We start from the raw sequence: 21,719 nt of genomic DNA, 5'->3' as shown, positions 1-21,719 counted from the left end.
ACGCTAACCATGCTAACTGGTGCGATGGATTGACGCCTATATCGACATTACTACCTCTTTGGTGTTTGCAATATGAAATCGTTTGTCTTCTATGATTATAGCTCGAGTCTTTTCTAGATGGACTCAACTGAAGATTTTGATGCGCTTATATCATAGGTTACAATCTTTATGAAGTATGAGTTGTATCTTCCTCGTCCATCATTGTATTATCATTTTTTTTTTTTTTTTTGAGGGGTGAAAGAATTGATCCCTTTCCGCAAAACATAGATATTTATTCAGGAAGAAAATAACAGACATAAAATAATGTGTTAATTCAGGTCAGACTACTTGGAAAAAATAGTTAAATACAGTTCACAATGAAGTGTTTAACAAATTGTCTATGTCGACACCTGATTTACATAATTTATAGGGGGAATACGTACGAGCGGTAGTCATCAGTGAAGATGTTAATTTAGTAGGAATTTTTAGCAAATAACATATTCAAGTGGTCTATCGAGGTATTTCTAATCATTCAGAAAAACAAGATGCATCCATTTTAACTGCTATCTTTTCCTTTGCAATACTACCGTTTGTGAGGAGAATTAATATATTAAACAAAACCACAAACCGACGATGCATCGCTATCAAAAGCTTTTACCAATTGACACCATTCAAGAGTTTCATAGATGGCCACAAATCGCTTCTCTGATAACAATGGTATTCTATGGTTTGTGTCAGTCGGGTAGGATAATTTGCTTGTGCGATAGTTAACGATATAACGAATAAGCGATAGAGAATAGAAAAAACAAACAAACCACTATTCTCGCTGAAAACGTGGCAAGAGTAAATACCAAAGAGTATAGATGGGCGCACGCAGTGCGCCAGGAGGGTCTACTCTCGCGATTTTACACGTAAACAGGTGCAGTACGCCATGGAGCCCAACGGCGGCCATTTTAGGAAGCAAATCGCTGGGTTATCGCATAATACGTGACCTATATAGGAGTGAATTCTGCTTCCCTTTAATTTTCTCCATGTTGAGGGGGCAAACAGCGGTATAGCATTGTTTAAGACCTAAAAATTCCATAATAGAATCATCATTTATGCATAAAAATGAAAAAAAAATGAAGAAATTATCTTCGAATCTGTAGTCCCTGAAAGTTCCAGCTATGCTACTGAAGCGGCCTTCTCTCTCCATCCCTCCCTCCTTCTCTTTCTCTCTTTTGCTCCTGCTCTTTTGGCCTTATATCACACCTTGGGGGGGGGGGTGGAGTATAACCCCTACAATTTTTCCGAGATCACCCCCCTTTGTTTTCAAATTTAGTATTCTTATTTTTCTTTTCTTTTTTAAACACTATTGAAAGCTGCGCTTGTATTTGCAATGCGAACATCTTCAAAAGATTACAATTTTTTTGATTGAAAATTCTCAAATATTCCACGAAAGGTGTGCATCACATCGTTGAACTGTAATTCTGAAAAATCATAGGCTCCCGTCCCGGCCCCGGGCCTTCGGTCCACCTCTCATAAACTTACACATTGAAGACGCGCATATTTTTATGTCGATCCTGGATAAAGAGGTCACGAATATTAACGAATTTAGTAATTCACGTTTTCCCTACATTTCATCTTTTTTATCAAAAGTTGCAAATATTTCACCAAAGTGTGCACCAAATCGTCAAGTCTGAGAATACAAAAGCTCCCTCGTGTAGAAAAATAATAATAATAATAATTGCATTTATATGGCGCTTCATACTGACGTTTCTAAGCGCACATGGAAACCTCCTCTAAGTCCCCCTCTCTCCGGGCCCCAGTGCACTCGAACTCCATACAGAGTGCACCGTGGAGCCACCGACAACTTGCGTGGATCAAGAGGTGACAGACCACGATTCAGCCAATCGCATTGTCCCAGAATATTATCTTTGATTATGAAAAATCATTCTAAATAATCATTTCACCAAAGTGGGCGCTGAGATTGTTGAATTTCCACATGAAAAATCCAAAAGATCTGACGGGACGGAGGGGTGTTGCGACACGGATTGTCGCCCCTACGCGGATTGTCGCCCCCTGCTCGGGGCGACAATCCGTGACGGGCGTTGGCGGCACGGATTGTCGCCCCCGTCACGGATTGTCGTCTGGCGACAATCCGTGACGAGGTCTGGCGGCACGGATTGTCGCCCGCCCTCGAAGCACATTTTGCTGGGTAATATCGTTCTGGACATAGTCATTGAAATACTAACACATAACTTACATGGCTACATCCATGCAAACATGCCATGTAAAAAGTCATGGTGAGGTTTCAAGGAAGTGTGTATGTGCGCGTGCACATGATAATTTAGTGTCCGTTTGTGCGTGTGTGTGTGTGTGTGTGTGTATGATGGATGAATGTGTTTATTATGTCAGTTTTTTGCGTATGTGTTTTTTAGCTGCGCGTGGGGAGGGTACCTAGTAAGCTGTTGCTGGCATAAACGTTGATATTGATTTTATCAGCAGCTTTGACTTTGATGAGTTTGTTTGGCGGATTTGTATATGAATTCGGAGTGGAGCTTGCGTGCGGGCGGATGCTGCTTTTCTGCATACGGTCCATTATGTCTTATTTATCAACATTGGGAAGTCGTTTCATGAGGAAGGAATGTGGTATCGGTTCGGCTGTGCGTGTGTATGTGGGGAGGGGGTTACATTTCGTTATTGCAAAAGTTCGTTATTCTGAAGGCTCCTTAGTCCGAAGGTTCTTTATTCCGAAGGTTCGTTATTTCGAATTTCATTTTTGGATCAACGAACCTCTAGGTGTAGGGAATTGTGTGTTTCGGATAAATGAAGCCTCGGAAAAAACGAAATTTCGGAATAACGAACTTTCGTGTGTGTGTGTGTGTGTGTATGTATGTATGTATGTATACGTGGGTTGGTGAATGTGGGTGTGGGATGATTTAGGTTTTGGTTAATCAGGGGTTGGTGGGTTTGGGATTGGATTTGAAGAAGGATAGTTATAAATGGTATGACAGATGTTGGTAGGATTTAATATCTAGGATAGATGTTGGCCCTAGATTTGGTTCGGTTGGGGGGGGGGGGGTGGTCGGGTTTTTTATGACTGATTTCATTCTAGATTTGTGTAATGTATTTGTGGGTTTTTTATGTATATGCCCTTGTAAGTAAGAAGGTGTTTCATGATCCAAACCAATATACTCAAGGAATATAGCTTTGGTAGGTCCCTACATGTCAAAACTTTCTCGTGAAGAAATTATTAGTAGGGTTGGTCTATAATCGAGTTATCTATGTTGAAGTGAGATTAATTGACAAATGGATTTGTTTGTGTTTCGATTTGCCATTTGTAACTTTTTTGTTCATGTTACACCCAGAATGGGTCGATTTATGAATGACTGGAATGAAATCAATAAATATCAAGGAAAAAAAGTGTTGAGTTGGTTTATTTGCATGAGGATTTGTTTGAGTGTTTGTTGGTATTTGTTTGTATTACGTATGTATTAGCGGTGTGCAATGGCAGTTCGTTTGTGCTAGAATCAACTAACGATTGACAAATTATTTACGGCGTGTGGAAATTATTCGCTCATGCATAAAGCATGCCAAACCTATTCTGGGACAAAGAATAGTGGTATGGACGTTGTATTTAAGACTGATGGAAGAAAATGACTGCAGTGAAAAATGAACAAAGACAGATAACATTTGGGGAGGGTACCTCCCTCGTATGTATTTTCTCTCGGTCTCTCTCTCTTCTAGCCCGCCTCACCGCTGATATTGGTTGACACACCCATACTATTTTTAGATCAACGCTGGTGTGAACTCTTTAAACACGTGCTCATACACGCTGAAGGCATTTTCATTGCCACAGTAGTGCCTGCTGCTCAAAAAAGTTTGTTCGCACAAATATCAAAACACTACGGAACCCGGCAGGTGACATGAGGGAAAAAAAAATCTGCATGGATTATTGCGTTCCCTCGCAATATTTATGCGTTCCCTCGCAATAATGATTGCGTTCCCTCGCAATAATAGGGAGCTTTAGATTTTGACGCGCGGACGTTTGAGCCGACGCTTGAGCTGGACGTTCTCCTCTCCCTGCGTCGTGCGGAAAAGTAGCAAGATTACACTGGGACGCAACGTATAAAAAACAAAATCGCGCCCCCATATGATCAGTGCATGAAGAAGCTCTCTACGTCGCAAACTGTGCGGACGTGAAAATAGCCCAGTACGCGTAGTGAAAAACTCAGGCGACGCAAGCTAAAAATAGATTGACTTTACGTGCGTTACTGCGCAGGCTCAGAACATGTTTTTCTCCTTTGAACGTCCGCGCGTCTAAAATCTAAAGATCCCTAATTATTGCGAGGGAACGCAATCATTATTGCGAGGGAACGCAATATTATTGCGAGGGAACGCAATAATATTGCGAGGGAACGCAATAATCCATGCAGATTTTTTTCCCTCATGTCACCTGGCGGGCTTCGTAAAACACTAATACAGTTCAGTTCAGTTCAGTTCAGTTTTTATTTCTGCATTTCAAAATCAATACAAATCCACAAATCAACAAAATACTTACATAGTCATTTACACAGCTAATATTCGTAACGTTTGGATCTTACATACATTTTTTTTTTCAAGAACGAATATCATATATGAAAGGAAGCAATAGGAAATGATAAAAATGAAATGCAGGGGACCATCATCATAAGCTAAGCTTGACGAGGAAGATGGCCCCAGGTAAAGAGATACATAAAGAAAATCTTGCTACTCACTGAGTGGGGGGTAATTGTGCAAAGGGCACAACGAAGAGATACATGAAGAAAATCTTGCCACTCACTGAGTGGGAAGTAATTGTGCGAAGGGCGTGCGGTGCAGTGCGGTGTGCATTGTGTTGGGATGAATCTTGGTTTGTACGTTGAGTGTTATTTTGTGTATCAGTGTGATGAGGTGAATATTACTTCAGTTATGGCCGTGAACTCATTGTTTAGGGTGTTTGTTGACCAGGTGGTATGAATATTTTTATGTGTCAGAAGTATACTGGATTATGAGGGTGTTTTTTAGTTCTCGTTTAAAAATGTTCAACGACGTACGTTGTTTTAAATTAGGGGGTAAAGAATTCCAAATATCTGGTCCATTGTGCTTTAAAGATTTTTGAGCTAAAATGATTCTGGGGTTTTCGAGATGGTAATCGGACGACTGACGTGTTGGATATGAATGAACGGTGAAATTTGGAGTGAAGAAGCCATCAAAAATATTTGGAAGACAAGTAAATGTATATTTATACATAAAAACAGCAGTTTGAAAGGTGTGAAGATCCTCAATTTTCAATGTTTTTAGTTGATGAAATAGGGGATTGGATGGGGATAAGTAACGGGAATTGGTAATCAAACGTACAGCACGTTTTTGGAGAGTAAGAATTGGATTAATTTTAGTTGAGCCACAGTTTCCCCAAACGATATTGCAGTATGTGATATGTGGTAAGATCAATGCATTGCATAGAATAGTCAGGGAATTTTGAGAAATGAAGTTTTTCAGTCGATATAAAATTCCTACAGTTCTTGAGACAGACGTGTGGATATTATGAATGTGATCGTTCCAAGTTAAACTCGAGTCAATTGTGATTCCTAAAAATTTAGTAGATCTTACTTCAGTTAAAGATAATCCATCAATATTGATATTATAACTGCTGTTAATGTTCTGTGAAGCAGTAGGTTTGAAACGTATAAAATTTGTTTTAGAGACATTAAGGGATAATTTATTACATATAAACCATCGGGAGACTTTGTCTATTTCCGTGTTCAGAGTATTAAACAGTGTTTCGAGGTTCTCATGGGAGTAAAAAATATTAGTATCATCCGCAAAAAGTATAAATTTAAGAGTTTTTGATGTATTTATTATATCATTAATATATACAAGGAACAGTAGGGGGCCAAGAATTGATCCCTGGGGAACACCACATACAATATTAGAATTCGGAGATTTAGATGACTTAAATAGTACATATTGCTTTCTGTTGGATAAATAATCAATAATCCAAGAAAGTGCTAAACCACGAATACCATATCTTTTTAATTTGTAAATTAATATATCATGATCTATGGTATCAAAAGCCTTTGATAAATCCATGAAAATTCCTATAAAATGTTTTTTATTTGCAAAAGATTCAGTAATCTTATCTAACAATTGAATTATAGCTAAATCGGTGGAATGGCCCTTTCTAAATCCAAACTGATTAGGTATAAGTAGGTCATTTACATGAAAAAAAAATGTACAGGCGTTTATGAATAATTTTTTCCAGAATTTTAGAAATACAAACAGACACACGTACGCATACAGGTACATACACGTATGTACAGGTACATACACGTATATATGAAAACACAGACGAACAAACCACTACCTTTATACAACCACCACACATGCACAGTTTCTACATATTATATTATTATACTCCAAACATACACACACACACAGCTATACGGAAACTCATACACAAGTCACTTATTGTACTCGCCTACAAATCATACACAGCACATATCATGCAGCTCGCAACAAACACACACACACACACACAAACACATACGCATAACTTACCAGTCATACCCATCCCACCAAAGCTTAACACCGGAGGAACCACCCCGAGCCCGGGGCGACAATCCTTGACGGGGCGACAATCCGTGTCGCAACAAATTTTTTGCCATCACGGATTGTCGCCTTCGAGGTCAAAAACTGGGAACTGCACAAGCGTCACGGATTGTCGCCAGACGACAATCCGTGACGGGGGCGACAATCCGTGCCGCCAATTCCGTCACGGATTGTCGCCCCGAGCCGGGGGCGACAATCCGGACTCTGAAGGACTCTGAAGCTGTGAGCAATCTCATGCATATCACACACCATGGTTGCACTATCATTAAATCATTAGTTAGCTCGAATTTTGAGGGACTACAGATTGGATAATAAAGGGAATTTCTTCATTTATATTTCGTTCTTTGGAGGGAATGATACTTGTAAATGTCGTAATGAGGTCCGAAATACTTCTTTTACCCTGTATGCCTCAATAAAAAGGAGAAAATGAAAGGAAGGCAGATACCTCTCCATAGAGGGTCACGTAAAAATACGCCCGCTATCGCTCGCTTTGCTTCCTAAAATGGCGCCGGAACATGCCCATGAGCGTTCTACGCAAAATCGAGAGAGTAGACCCTATTGGTGCACCTCTACGCTCTTTGGTAAATACCATGATTAAGTACGGAAGCTTGAAGCCCTACATTGGTAACAATCTCGTGTCCGGATCTAAGCGTGACTAAGTAGCTAACAGAATTGTTGTTTTTACCGCTGAAACAAATAATAGTGCAATTTGATTCAAAGTCACCGGGCTCTGTTGTTCTAAACCAGACTACTGTAAATGTTTAGGTGTAACAATCGAGGTTTGGTGACATTTTAAATTTTACACGCTTTTTCATACTAGCCGCTGTGTTGTCTTTAGAATTGTCAACGTATGTATACATCTATTTCCGGCAAGAAAAATGAAATAAGAGAAAAAAGATTGCGCACGTTGTTTAGGGGAAAATAAAAGAGAAATATATAAACACTGATATTTATTTCATATGAAGAAATTAATACTTACCTTCGAAACACGTCACGTCCAGTTTGAAATTCGTTGCATATGTAGGCCTATATGTTTCCATAAACTCAGTTTTGTCTCATGCGCCAGAGATAAAACGGGGTGCGGCAACTCGTCTTTCTCAATCAAAGTTCGAAACGTTCTATTAGATATTACATCCTGTATATCGAATCCAATAAATCCACTATTGATGTATTTAACTTCTATGAGAAATCGCCGTCCTAGAGGTGCTTGTATAACCCAACTATTGTTGGCGATGTATGCTGTATCACACCATATGTCAAGGTCTAGTGGCTTCTCAGAGCAGTTTAGAGTAAAATCTGCAGGAGGACAGGAAATTGCAAAGGAAGAGTTGTAAGTAAGAGTTAAAATCCGGTATCATGTGACAGAATAAAAGATTAATATCATTTAGTATTCATAATCGATTGGTATCGTACCATTTATAGTCAGTGTGTACAAAGAAATGATTGCTTTTACTTCAGTGATTCTCGCTTTACTTTCTGTACCGAATACTAAGGGTCGACGAGAACACTAGTATATTAAACAAAGCATCAATGTTATTCGATTGATTAGAAGGTTAATGTCTAGGATACATCAATGCTTTAATTATCACAAAAATACAGCAAAATTGCGAATGAAAAATCAGAAGTAGATTTTTAAGCTTTTTGTGTGTGTGTGCGCGTGTTTTCTCAGAAATGCATGCATGCCTCAGCAAATAAATAAAAAGGTAAGAAGCAAGAAGTATGAAAGATCTGTAGGAGAATATCTGTAAAAAAAAAAAATAATAAATAGATAAAAAGAAAAAATACTTACACGTCATGTTGCTTTCCGAAGTTGAGGAAGTGAGCAACGGCTGGTACAGCAAGAAACAAGCAACTAACCGTACGACAAAAGACATTCTTAATCCTTTTTAGGTGAAATAAATGACTATAAAATCTACATTAGTCCCTCTTTAGCAGTAGCATTAAACAGTGACTCCAACTAGATTGCTAGATGAGGAACAACACCTCCGCCAAAATGAACAAACTTCGCTTTATTTTCAGGTGTAAAAACGTGAAATTATATGCCAAGTCTTGATATTGTATGGGTGAAGATCAATAGAACTTCTCCAATGCATTGGGGGAAAGTTCAGAATTCTCAAAGCTGATAAGTCTGCCTGTTGATGTCAGTGGAGTAAAGGCCACCAAGCCTGCGTGCGCATCTACTTGGCAGCTCTTGAGCAGCTGTGTGTGGGTGTATGAAACTACGAATCTGTACGTGATTAATATTGTCATGTTGTTTAATTTCCAACGGCTTGAAGAAAGTGGTGACACATGAAGACAAGTTAGACCTTTAGAAACCTTGTCAGAATATAATTGGATAGTTTGCACACTATGGCATCGATATCAATGCTGTCTCTTTATTTTGATTAATTGCTTTATACCCTCTTGTCTGTATTCGTGCTTGGTTGAAGACTTTTTTAAAAATAATTTTGTCTAGCGACAACCAGCGTGTATAGGTGATCGACATCTCTTAGGTCTCCTTACGGTGCAATGTTTCGGTTTTGATATCAAAATCAAATTGTTATCATTGCCAATAACCCTTAAACTTGTATATCAAAGGCAAAATCAATACATATTTGGACAGCGGACGAGGCAGTATATGGATCATGGAATAAACTTACTACCTCATTTTCCAAGATATTTTGGCATTTGTCACTGAAAACGATATTATTCTGCCTCATTTTGTGGGTGTGTGTGTATGTGTGTCTGTCTGTCTGTCTATCTATCTTAGTGTGTCTGTATTTCGTGGCTATGTTTTTCATGTATTTATAGGCCTACTCTCGATGACTGTTCAAATCCAGGTTCGTGCGGACATGATTCAATAGTCACGTGATTTCAAGTAACGAGATTATCAGTCACAAGGGAGACGAGGTGGTGGAGTAGTAACCTTTCAAATATTTATTCAAAATTTTATAGACTACTAAAACATGGTTTTGTTGATATCATGATTTATAAATGAATGTATACAAAGCCCCTCCTCCATAAAAGTTAGCTGTTGAGTTTTTGCAACTCCACAATAGGTTGATCACAAACATCAAGTACACTTCTTTCATTTTCATTCGAATATAGTAATGTATGATAATTATATAATACATATGTATGTATATATGTGACTGTGCACCACAAACAAACAGAAAGGACTCAAAACAGGTCAAATGGGTCAACTAAGTCAATCTTCAGTTTTTTGTGTTTTTTTTTCTGAAAGGGCTATCTTCCTTCTACAATGTTCTTTAGTTTGGGATCATAACACGAATGGGACAGTGTGTTTTCAGCAGTTTTTCTACAGCCCCTTTTTGGGAGAGAGCGTAGAATGATCAGATATGCATTAGAGGCCCCTTTTCATTTCTTGAAATCCTTTGTACACTCTTCACTTTCAAGTCTAATAACTTTTGAAAGGTAATACTATTATGTTGTGAGTTGGCATCAATCATGGACAGAATGTGTTAATAGAACATGCTCAATTTCAGTTTAATTTCATAATCCCTTCATTGTTGTTACTCCGGTGGTTGACATCCTGTATTTTGTCCCTTTCATCGCACAGCTGGAGAGCGGCTTAGTGAAAGGTTAAATGCTTGAATAGACCCTTTACTTCAGAGCCTCTTTTCTCAGTTTTCACTTTTCCAGAGTATGTGCTTTTTTTCCTATTATTTAAGTAGGTTAGGGGAGTTCATTTGAATTGAGTCATACATCATTTTAAAGTTTAGAGTCTGTTCTTCTAGAATCTGCCCCTAACCAAAAATCCATGTCTGGCGACTTGTATATATAATTGGGCCGTGACGCGAGAAAATGGCCCTTAGGGTATTAAATACGGAAAATGATTTTTCACCTCCACATTGTAGAAGGAACTGTGAGGAATTTAGATATGCAGACCGTTTTCTAAAATTCCAGTCCTAAATGCCCCAATTACGACAATGAAAAGACATGTTTTGTCTAAATCCTGTCACTTTTTGATGCGTCTATGCATGTGCGCACGGTTAGCTTGTTGATCCCTTTTTGCGCGTATTGCTTTGTTAAACTTCCGCGCCGTTTTGTGGCGTTTGCGCGCAGCGGCTCTAAGGGCCCTTTTCTCGCGTCACGGCCCAATTATATATATATATATATATATATATATATATATATATATATATATATATATACATAGATATTTGCAATCGACATCACTGATTGATGAAAGCATGTACTATATTGCAATTTCATGATTTTGTTCCACATTGAATTTTCATGAAACTTACACTATTCTCTTTAATGCTACTCTAATCATTCGTCAACTTTTGAACATGGAGGGAGGTTTCACTTTATCGCCTTCCGAATTTATGTTTTTTTCCTGTTTTGCGTTTGGTTTTCGTACTTTTTTATTCCTTTATACGATTGTCTTTTCCATGTAATCTTTCGTGCGATATCAATTGATTCAATTTAAACGTCTTAAACAAATTTGATTTTTAAGCGTCTTTTCATTCGTGGATATTTCCAGATTGCTAACATTGTCAAGTACAATACCTCTGAAACACCTCTTCTTGTATTGCAAAGTTTCGATCTATTCAATGACGATTTTACCCGCGATCATCATTGGTTAATCACATATTTCAGTAATGATCAATCCTCAGACTGACTGACAATAAATGCCGCTTCGTTGGTTTCAGTTTTTCAAGGTTCTGAAAATGGAGTCTAAACTGCCGTGATTGATTAAACCTGGAGAGGCTTTAGGGGGTGCTCTTGTGGAAGGCTGATTCCGCCCATAAACAGACTTTGTTTACTCACCGAACGAATTTTATAACATTTAAGATATGAAGACACTGATAGCTAGACAGGGTTGATGTTGACGTTACATGTACAATGTATTACCTACTGCAGCTTTCCATTAGGAAACAATGATAAAATCACCAAATACTTGGCGAATTGTCATAGCATAATGGAGAACAAGAAACGATAACATTCGTTTCTGTATAGTCTTACGTGACTCATGAAAACTATTTCGACTTTAATATGGAAATCATTTGTCTATCATACTATGCTAAGTTCTTGGAAAGTTTTGTATAAAAATCCATTTCAGCATTTGAACAAAATTTCCGGATACACATGAAAAAATATATATATCTTGTGATGTGATTCCGCCATCATTTTCCTGTCATTGAGTTTGCTAGACAGATTATGTATCAAGTCTCAGATGCCATCTTATCACGACATCAGGAGGGCTTCCCTTTTGTCTTTTCCGATTTATTTGATATCAAGCCACGCTTAAGCTGTAGCCCTATTGTGTTATTCATTGTACGCTTGTATTGGTAATACGTTTCTGCTGTACATTGTGTAAAGGCAATGAAGAAAAAATATTTTGTTAACAACTGATGATTATGTTTATTTGGCTCCAACAATGTTTGTATTTATATACATGTACATGTATGTTCATGTACTATGATAATACAGGAATCAATAAATCAAATCAAATCAAAACACTTAGCATACATTATAACAAAGAAAATAAAACATAACAAGTATCACTCTCTTGCCCTAATTCATGAAATTTTTCAGACGTGATTTTTTTCATCGCAGCTGATTGACAAATTGTCTACATCGACGTAAATAAGCACTGAATTGATCGACGGCGATGTTGGGCGGAAGCTCCGTGGCCTAGTGGAGATGACGCCTGTCCGGAGATCAGGAGGTCGTAGTACGATTACGTACGCCAATGATTTATTCTATCATGGCAACTACTAAAACACTGATCAGTTTAGTGCTTATTAACGTCGATGTAGAGTAATTTGTCAATCAGTTGCAATATCACTCCCTTATTCATGTTTACGTTTGAGCAATTATCATATTGTTCGTATCTGCACAATGACACCCAGTATCACTTATCGGTAAGAGCCACATAGTGCCTTAAACTGGACAAGTTTTCTACATTACTTCTGTTTCCAACTTCTGCGAACAACCGGCAGAACACATGTAGAAAATAGAAAAAGACAACAATTGTTACCTTTCTGGCATTACAAAAGAGAAACTGACTTACGTTTTTTAGTAAGGTTTGCAAATCCTAACATACGTTTTATGGTTTTATGACCGCAAATTTTAGCATTATGTAAAAGAAGACTTGCTCTTTCAGAAAATATGAAAATGTCAAGATCGGATAGGTTGACCCATTTCACTTATTTTCAGTCCTCACGCAAAGTCAATGTGTGCGATTTTTTTTTTTTTCGTTTTGTGATGCATGGTCACCTATTGTCCCCAGTGCTTTTGTATCTCATTAAAAACTGGAGGACCTATCATATCTCTGTTTATTTCATTATGTTTCTTCATGATTACACAATAGCTCCTTAATCGTCACAATGTAGTTCAAGAATATATTGCATATTAATGCAAGGTAAGTTTAATAATATATCAAAAGTTTTGGTTTCGAAGATGGACTCCGGCCCACACCACGGTCTCTTTAACTCATTGCATTCTGCAGCTAGTTGGTACTGCTCAATCCCACGTACATTGTATAGAATATCGTAGAAACCTGTAAAATTAGATCAGCAAAGGATGGATTCTGAATAGTGATTCAGTTGCAATATCTTTAAGAAGGAGAGTCACCTCGAAAAGGGGGTTAATGACACTTTACTTTTAACGTGATCTATGATATCAGTGTAATCAAAGATTTGCATGTTCATCATATCGTTCATTCTCTATCTTTTTTACTCAAGGACAAATAAACAAGTTGTATTCGCCTGTATAAAATCATTACTTAGTTCTTGATTACCCATGTTTCCCCGACCTGTCTTGTTTTTCTTTACGCTAAATATTGACACAGGAGTCTCACTGTTTCTGAAACCTATAATGAAATGTAAAGATATCTAGCACATACAACAATATACTTTACAACTTCCATCAAATCAACTTTGAGATTTGAAGCAGTCATGTTTGCGGAATTTAATACTTGAAAGCAACACCATTCAACATGAAGGAAATCACACACAGAGTCGCAGTCCTTTTCATGCTCACTCTCTCTTTCTGTTTACATACATGTGTTATATATAGATAGAGAGATAGATAGAAATTTATATTATTGCACTGTGTATTTATAATATATATATATATATATATATATATATATATATATATATATATATAATTATGCATAGTGTACTTTAACGCTGACATATGTACCGTTAGTTTTTGTCATCTTTGGAGATACAGAAAAACAAAGGATGTCGCATGGCCCAGATATTAAAACATTTGACGTAATATATCCATGTCCTCTTCAGCTTTATTTGTGAGTGCAAACAGATGGCATGGTTAAGAATAAAACGCAAATGGAGGTGTATCTGACTGAAATATGGATAATTATAGTAACTCACTCAGCTAACCCTGTAGCATAATTGGAAGACGTAATTTTAGCATAACATCTTACGCAATTAAATGTGTGTTCATTCAGTTTTGCTTTGTTAGTACTTCCTCCATTGACCATCAATGTTGCGTTCTGTATTCGTACGTCAACCTTGAAAATGTAATTGTCTGCCACATATTTCATATGTGTTGTATTCGTCAGATTCTTCTGAAAAATTTGTTGTAATTACGCCAGTTCAAACAATGTCATTCCAATTATTCTATATAGCTATTATCTGGCTAATAATTTCTCCTTATGTTTCATAATATTCGGTTTCAGGAAAGCAAAATAAAACTTTTGTTTAAACTTTCAGCCGTAGAAACGATAATTTTTTTTTGGTTATGTTTTTCTGATGAAAGTTCAGGATGGCCATTATTATCACAATCATTTTAATAGTATTATGACAAAAAACAGGATATACACGGACATTTGAGATCATCATGTGCTTTCATCTTTAGCAACTTTTTATATCTCCGTAATACGTGCCTATACTTCTACTTTTTACATCTGCTTAGTGCAACATCTATAACCACAAATAAGTGCTGTTTCCAATGAAAGTGTTAGCATGGCAAGTAGGTTGCATAACATAATTATCTCGACATGCAAACTAATTTTCAAGACATCTTCATCACTCTGTGTAAGACATATGATTAAGATCAAAATGATACTTTTTTGTTGATGAAAAGTATAATCGCTTAAGGTTTGAGGGTAAACGTAACGCACATGGTGCAACTATGGTAATTGGCAGTTATCTAACTTCTCTTACCTAGATTTAAGAAAAAATCCACAATTGAGGTATTGTATCTCCCTCATCCAAAAAAAAAAAAAATATGATAATTTGGCTATAATGATTTACCAATTATTACTACTTTACCCGGCACAACCCAGGGTTAACCATTGCTTTCCAAGATATATACAAGATAATTTGATGGGCGAATTACTTAGACAGGTGTGAGACAATCGAGTTATCTGCAAATATTATTGTGACCATCAACTCTTAGAGTATAACTTTTATTCGACGACTTTCTCTCCTTTACTTTTTTGATCATGCCACATTTCCCATATCTCGTTATTCAGGATAATATTTCACGTCGACTATTTTTCCTTTTAGGTCCTACTGTAAGTATCAGTGACTGCTAAATTGAAGAATTTCGATTTTTTTTTTTTATTGGATGTTCTTTTGTGTGATGACACTTTTTTCACTTTTCTCTATTTTTCTAACTGTTATTGTTGAAGAGATTTCATTCATTTCATTATACTGGATGTAGATAAAGAAAATTGTCTTTCAGAGATGACACAGATTACCACAAATATCAAAATATTCTTAAGATAATATAAATGCTGTCCTTAGAAGAATCCGCTAATTCTATTCAATAAATGTGAGGTCATTGTTATTCCTCTTCTATTGCAGCTGCTCGAAGTCCCATTAAATCTTTGCTGCTGCTCTCAGATATAATTATCTTTATTCTCTTACAGCAGCGATATAAAGATAATTGTACTCTCGGAATAAGAACCATAATTATCTCTATTCCGTCAAGACTTTTACTTCTCTAAAATATCTTTTATTTTTAGGACAGATCGATTGCGCTAAATATGAGATTATTTTCCCCCGTGCTTTCACAGGGAGATGAGGGCGTTTGTCACTAACATTAACCATTCATGACGAGGAAAGTAAATAATATTTTCTAAGTGCCATGAAAGCTACGCTTCGTGGACCCTACGGAAAAAAAAAAAAAAAAAACCTTGCAGCAACGATTAATAGCTAGCCCTTAATATCAAATTTTCTTTTCCCCACGAATTAGGTGCTTCGATAGCGTACAGAACTTTACTGCGTTATTCACCTCATTGCATACTGAATCATATAAAGGAATCGAAACATATCAAGATTTCTAGGTTACAGTCAATGCTCTCCTACATTACAATTTACATATGTGATCTTTCATCCCAAAACCATCAAAAAGTCGCACTCACTGATTTTTGTGTTAGGACTGAAAATAGATGAAAGGGGTCAACCCAACACATCTTGATTTTGTCATATTTTTTTTTTTTCTGAAAAAGCAAGTCTTCTTGCACATTATACTTAGAGGTCCTGTTACCTTTGGGAACAGTGATAAAAAAAAATCAAGATATGACATTTAGTGCATAATTATGTGTAGGTCTGTTGTACCACAAAGCATCCTATCATATAACATTTTCGCAATAAAGCCTAAAATGTAAGGAGATATTTGTATTTTTCTCAATAAACTGTAACTGTAGTTGGTTAAGTCTGTAACATTTTTATTATAGCTAATGTTCACATTTTGTTTATTTAACAATACTTAACCTCAATTTTACCGATTCAACTTTTTACAGTGATTGTTTCTATCCCTAACCCACATTTGAAGAGCTCAGTCGCAGAAGTTACTACATACATTTCCTATCAAAATCCACTTTTTGGTCTTACAGCGTTAAGAAAATACAGTACATTCAGATGCTGCTTTTCCACCTTTTCCCTTCGAAGTTACATTGAAAAAAAAATGAAGAAATAAAAAAGAAAATGAATACAGGATTCCAGAGACACGTGGAGATACGTGAGAAATAGCCAAAAAAATAATACAAAGAAAAAAAAAGAAATCATGAGATAAAGCTCTTGAGAGAAAAACAAATGCAGAAAAGGGAAGAGAGAAATCACCTGGTGAAATATTGTGACCCCTCCCCATCTATATCCGTTTACCCGTAATGGACCCCCCCCCCCCCCCCGTTCGATGGATCCAGAACATTCGAAGCATGTGAAATTGATTTAATGCTTATGACCAATGACAATCATTCAAAATATTGGTCAGCAATTGAGAAGTGGGCCATCAAATGCTCACATTGGTTTGTTATTCTTGCTGCTATAGGGCAGGGCATTGCCAATTACTTCGGCCCCCTTGACCTCGTATCCCATCCCCATCAACACCATTGTTGGAGAAAATAAATCCGCGAAACATGTCATAACATCACACTTGATATATCTCTGGTATGTGAAATTTCGGTATCAAAACGCGCTACATCAAATTTCGGTTTCAAAAGGTACACATCCACAAAAATAGAAAAATGATTAATCTATTTATAAAAAAAAAAAGAACGAACCTTGATTTTCTTGGAGAGTGGTTTTGGTGTTGTATCATTTAGCAGTATAAGAGGGGGAAATGTCATTCCAGTCTGAGCTTGCTAAATATGATTTTTAAGAAAATCACCTTTTTCTCAGTACTCGAAATTATGGATGAAGTACCTTTTGAAACCAAACTCTTCATTTTAAAAATATTTTAAAGCATTAATGCTGGGTTTCTATTTCATGGACAAATGGGGCAAATTATGCCTTTAAGTTTGGGATCATAAAGCGAACATGAAATGTTTTTAGCAGTTGTTTTTTTTTTTTTTTTTTCTCGAACACTGTTTGGTAGAATAGTGTGATTAGGGATGTCCTACAGAGTCCCCTTTCCATTTCTTAAAAATCCTATTCATAATCCTCACTTTCAACTCTAATAATTTTAAAAAGGATGGTGTTACTGCTTTGAAAGTTGGCATTAATCATTTACAGAATGTGTTAAGGGTATACATATGTGATAATATGTGACCTTGCACCTCAAAACAAACAAAAAGTCGCCAAACATGAATTTTTAGTTAAGACCATATTCTGAAAGAGCAGACTTTAAGCTTTAAAATGATGTATAACTCGTATCAAATGGACTCTCCTAACCTATCTAAAAATTGGAAAGAAAGCACAAACTCAGGAAAAAGGTGAACTGAGAAAAGAGGCTCTGAAGTACAGTGTCTGCTCAAGCGCTTAATCTTTACCAAACCGTGCTGGCTGTGCGATGAATGGGACAACAAAACAGGAAGTAAACAACCAGAGTAACAACAATGAAGAGATTATCAAATTAAACTGAAATTAAGCATGCCTCATTAACACATTATGTCCATAACTAATGCCAACTTTCAAAGTAGTAGCACTATCCTTTCAAAAAGTTATTAAAGTTGAAAGTGAAGAGTGTGGACAAGGTTTTTCAGAAATGAAAAAGGGATTCTACAGACACACCTAATCACACTATTCTACCAAAAATGCTCGAAATAAACTGCTAAACACACACACACACACACACTTTCCTGCCCGTTTTATGATACCAAATTTTAGCATAATGTAAAAGAAGACTTGTTCTTTCAGAAAATATGAAAAAGTCAAGTTCGGCTAGGTTGACCCATTTCACTTATTTTCAGTCCTCACGCAAAATCAGTGTGTGCGACCTTATGTTCGTTTTGAGGTGCACGGTCACATATATGTATATAGTATGTGGTAATATATACAGGGAGTATCAAAACAAACTCTCATTTTAGAACTATTTATAGCACTTATGCTTTTTTTTCTCTAACACTGTTTGGTAGAATAGTGTGATTAGGGATGTCCTACAGAGTCCCCTTTCCAACACCCTATCCATAATCTTCACTTTCAACCCTAATAACTTTAGAAAGGATGGTGTTACTGCTTTAAAAGTTGGCATTAATCATCAACAGAATGTGTTAAAAGCATGCTCAACTTCATAATAATCGAATAATCTATTCATGCTTGTTGCTCCGGTGGGTTTTCATACTTTTGTTTTGTTACATCCATCACACAGCTAGCTTGGTAAAGATTAAGCGCCTGAATAGACCCTGTACTTGAGAGCCAATTCTCTCAGCTCACACTTTCCAGAGTGCGTGCTTTCTTGCCAATATTAGGATGGGTAAGTAGAGTCCAGTTGAATGGAGTTAAAAATCATTTTAAAAATAAAATTCTGGAATCTGCTCTTATTAACTGAAAACCCATGTCTGGTGACTTTTTGTTGCTTTTATGATGCAGGGTCACATATGTTGACCTTAGGAGATCTTTTGCCTATGGAGGTTTGTTCCGGGAGGAAAAACATATCTTGATAATTATATAGATGCTGTTGTGAGTTGCTCTTTGTCCATCTCCACATACTGATCTTCGACGATATCACCAGCACATGCTTCAAGAAGGAGATACCCATTTTCGTCCAACTCGCGCTCTTCTCTTTTCTTGCTGGAGTATATTGTTACAGAATATTGAGAATTATTCAGGCCCTTTGCAAAAGGGTAACGTTTATCATTTCTCTCGATAGTCGAGTATCCGTGACCTTGTGGCGATTCTCTGATGGGTACCGATTGGTCGGAGGTTGAAACAATATCTTCGTAAAATGACTCTTCAGAGGCCCCACGACTACCAGCGTTATCTGCCGGTCTGAACTGGATGGTCATATCTCTGTTCATCTCTTGTCCAAAGGATTGGACACAGGTAATATTACTTGTCTTTTCCTGGTCAAATCTTGCAGGTTTGCATTGACCAACGTTGGAAATCATATAACCATTTTCATCAATTTCGTTTTCAGTTGTAGAGGAGTTCCTATATTTAACCAATACGACATTTCCCTCTTCCTTCACATTTCCTGACATGTCCATGTATAGCTCTTTCTCGGCATTGGTTGTGGTGTCTTGACATTGTGCAATGTCTTCATCATTTCGGTGTATTGGCGAAATCGTGTCTGGCAGATCGTTGTTTATGACCATTTCCCCTTCAATAGTGGGATCCTATCAAAGACAATTAAGAGTACAAGATAGCATAGCGATGCATCGTGTTGATTGCTGACATCAACTTTTAATCTTAATTCTAGAGATGCGCCATGTGTTAAAAAAAAAAATGTATACATAATGGTAACTGATAAGAATATTATCTTCCAGATCAACCTAATTTATGGCATCATGGGGCTTCTGTGACTCAATATGTAATAAACATTAGTGATGTGCAGTGTGTATCGGAGAAGGAAGAAATCGTGATATTTGAGTGAAAATCTACTTGGAAACCAAGCACCAAAAATACAAATTTCTGGTTGCTTTGCAACAAAAGTGTGATTTATTCAAATTAGAGTATCTTTAAAATGTTTCTTAAAGGCATACGTTACTCTTTTGAATATAAGATAAGGTTAAATTTATACAGAAAAACAGTAAAGATAAAACTCGCTGCAAGAGAAACTCATTATCTTAAAAGCCAGCTATATTCCTCTATATGGAACCAGAGAGTTTAATACTACACGGAATTGGTTCGAAAGTAACGACCTTACTTCAACAATGTAAACTACGTGACTACCTCTGCAGAGTTCTGGTAGATGCGATGTACGTCCTCCTGATTAGCTGTGGCGTTCCCAGTTTTATTGCCCGGATGTGCAGGCAAAGGGCGATACATGTCGTCCGTATTGATAGAATGCAATGAGTTGTTACTCGATCTATTCAAATCTCTTTGCCGCCTAGGTTTTCAATTGAGTAAAACGAAAGATACAAAAATGTTTTTGGCAATGTATATATCGCTGCTGAAAAAAACAACAACAACAACAACAACAACCCTCGTATCGCAAAAACATCAAATGACTGTCAAGGTACTATTCCAAGGGGATCGCCTTTAGTTTGATATGCCATGGTGTAGGATTTTGACAGCAGTTGATTAATCATCTGACAATCAATCGATAAAAAGAAGTGCTTTTCCCGCAAATTTAAGATACAGGCCTTGTCACCCTTAGAATATTTCGTAATTATCGTTGTATATCACAACACCAATTCATAAGAGAACAACCACGGCACAAGATCGTTAAAGGTCTGCTAGAGAATTACCCCATTTGGTATTAGTTTAAATTGGTTTCTTTTTTATGCTTACTTTCAAATATTGGAAAAATTTCTAAAGTAAATTGCCCCTTCCTTTTCTTGAATATTTGTTGTGTATATGGGGCAACGTTAGTGATAGAACTAAATATTTCTTAATACAGTATATTCGTCCTTATCGGAATTTTGAACTGAATTGAATTATGCCGATGTTTGTAATACACAATATATCGTAATGTAAATTGAAACATAATCTCTCTGTATATATGATATATATAAATACATGTATATATATATATATATATATATATATATATATATAATATATATAAATATATGTATATATATAATAATATGTGACCATGCATCAAAAAACGAACAAAAAGTCGCACACACTGATTTTGCGTGAGGACTGAAAATAAGTGAAATGGGTCAACCTAGCAGATCTTGACTTTTTCATATTTTCTGAAAGTGCAAGTCTTTTACATTATGCTAAAATCTGGGATCATAAAACGGGTAGGAAAATGTGTTTTTAGCAGTTTATCTTGAATTTTTTTTTTTTAATAGAATAGTGTGATTAGGTGTGTCTTTAGAGTCCCCTTTTCATTTTTGAGAAACCTTGTACACACTCTTCACTTTCAACTCTAATAACTTTTAAAATGATAATGCTACTGCTTTGAAATTTGGCATTAATTATGGACGGAATGTGTTAATGAGGCATGCTCAATTTCAGTTTAATCTGATAATCCCTTCATTGTTGTTACTCCAGTGCTTTACTTCCTGTTTTTTGTCCCATTCATCGCACAGCCAGCACGGCTTGGTAAAGATTAAGCACTTGAGTAGACACTGTACTTCAGAGCCTCTTTTCTCAGTTCACCTTTTTCCTGAGTTTGTGCTTTCTTTCCAATATTTAGATAGGTTAGGAGAGTCCATTTGATATGAGTTATACATCATTTTAAAGCTTAAAGTCTGCTCTTTCAGAATATGGTCTTAACTAAAAATTCATGTTTGGCGACTTTTTGTTTGTTTTGAGGTGCAGGGTCACATATTATCATATATGTATACCCTTAACACATTCTGTAAA

General features: G+C 36.6%; 1 pseudogene; it reads right to left on the bottom strand.

The window, feature by feature from the left end:
* The window catches only part of LOC140239682 (uncharacterized), a 35,411-nt pseudogene extending 15,186 nt beyond the window's left edge, over positions 1-20,225 (bottom strand).
* Between the last annotated feature and the right edge of the window lie 1,494 nt (positions 20,226-21,719).

This window comes from Diadema setosum, chromosome 16 (genome assembly GCF_964275005.1).
Source record: "Diadema setosum chromosome 16, eeDiaSeto1, whole genome shotgun sequence".
Classification (NCBI taxonomy): domain Eukaryota; kingdom Metazoa; phylum Echinodermata; class Echinoidea; order Diadematoida; family Diadematidae; genus Diadema; species Diadema setosum.
This window is presented reverse-complemented; position numbering and strand designations above follow the sequence as displayed.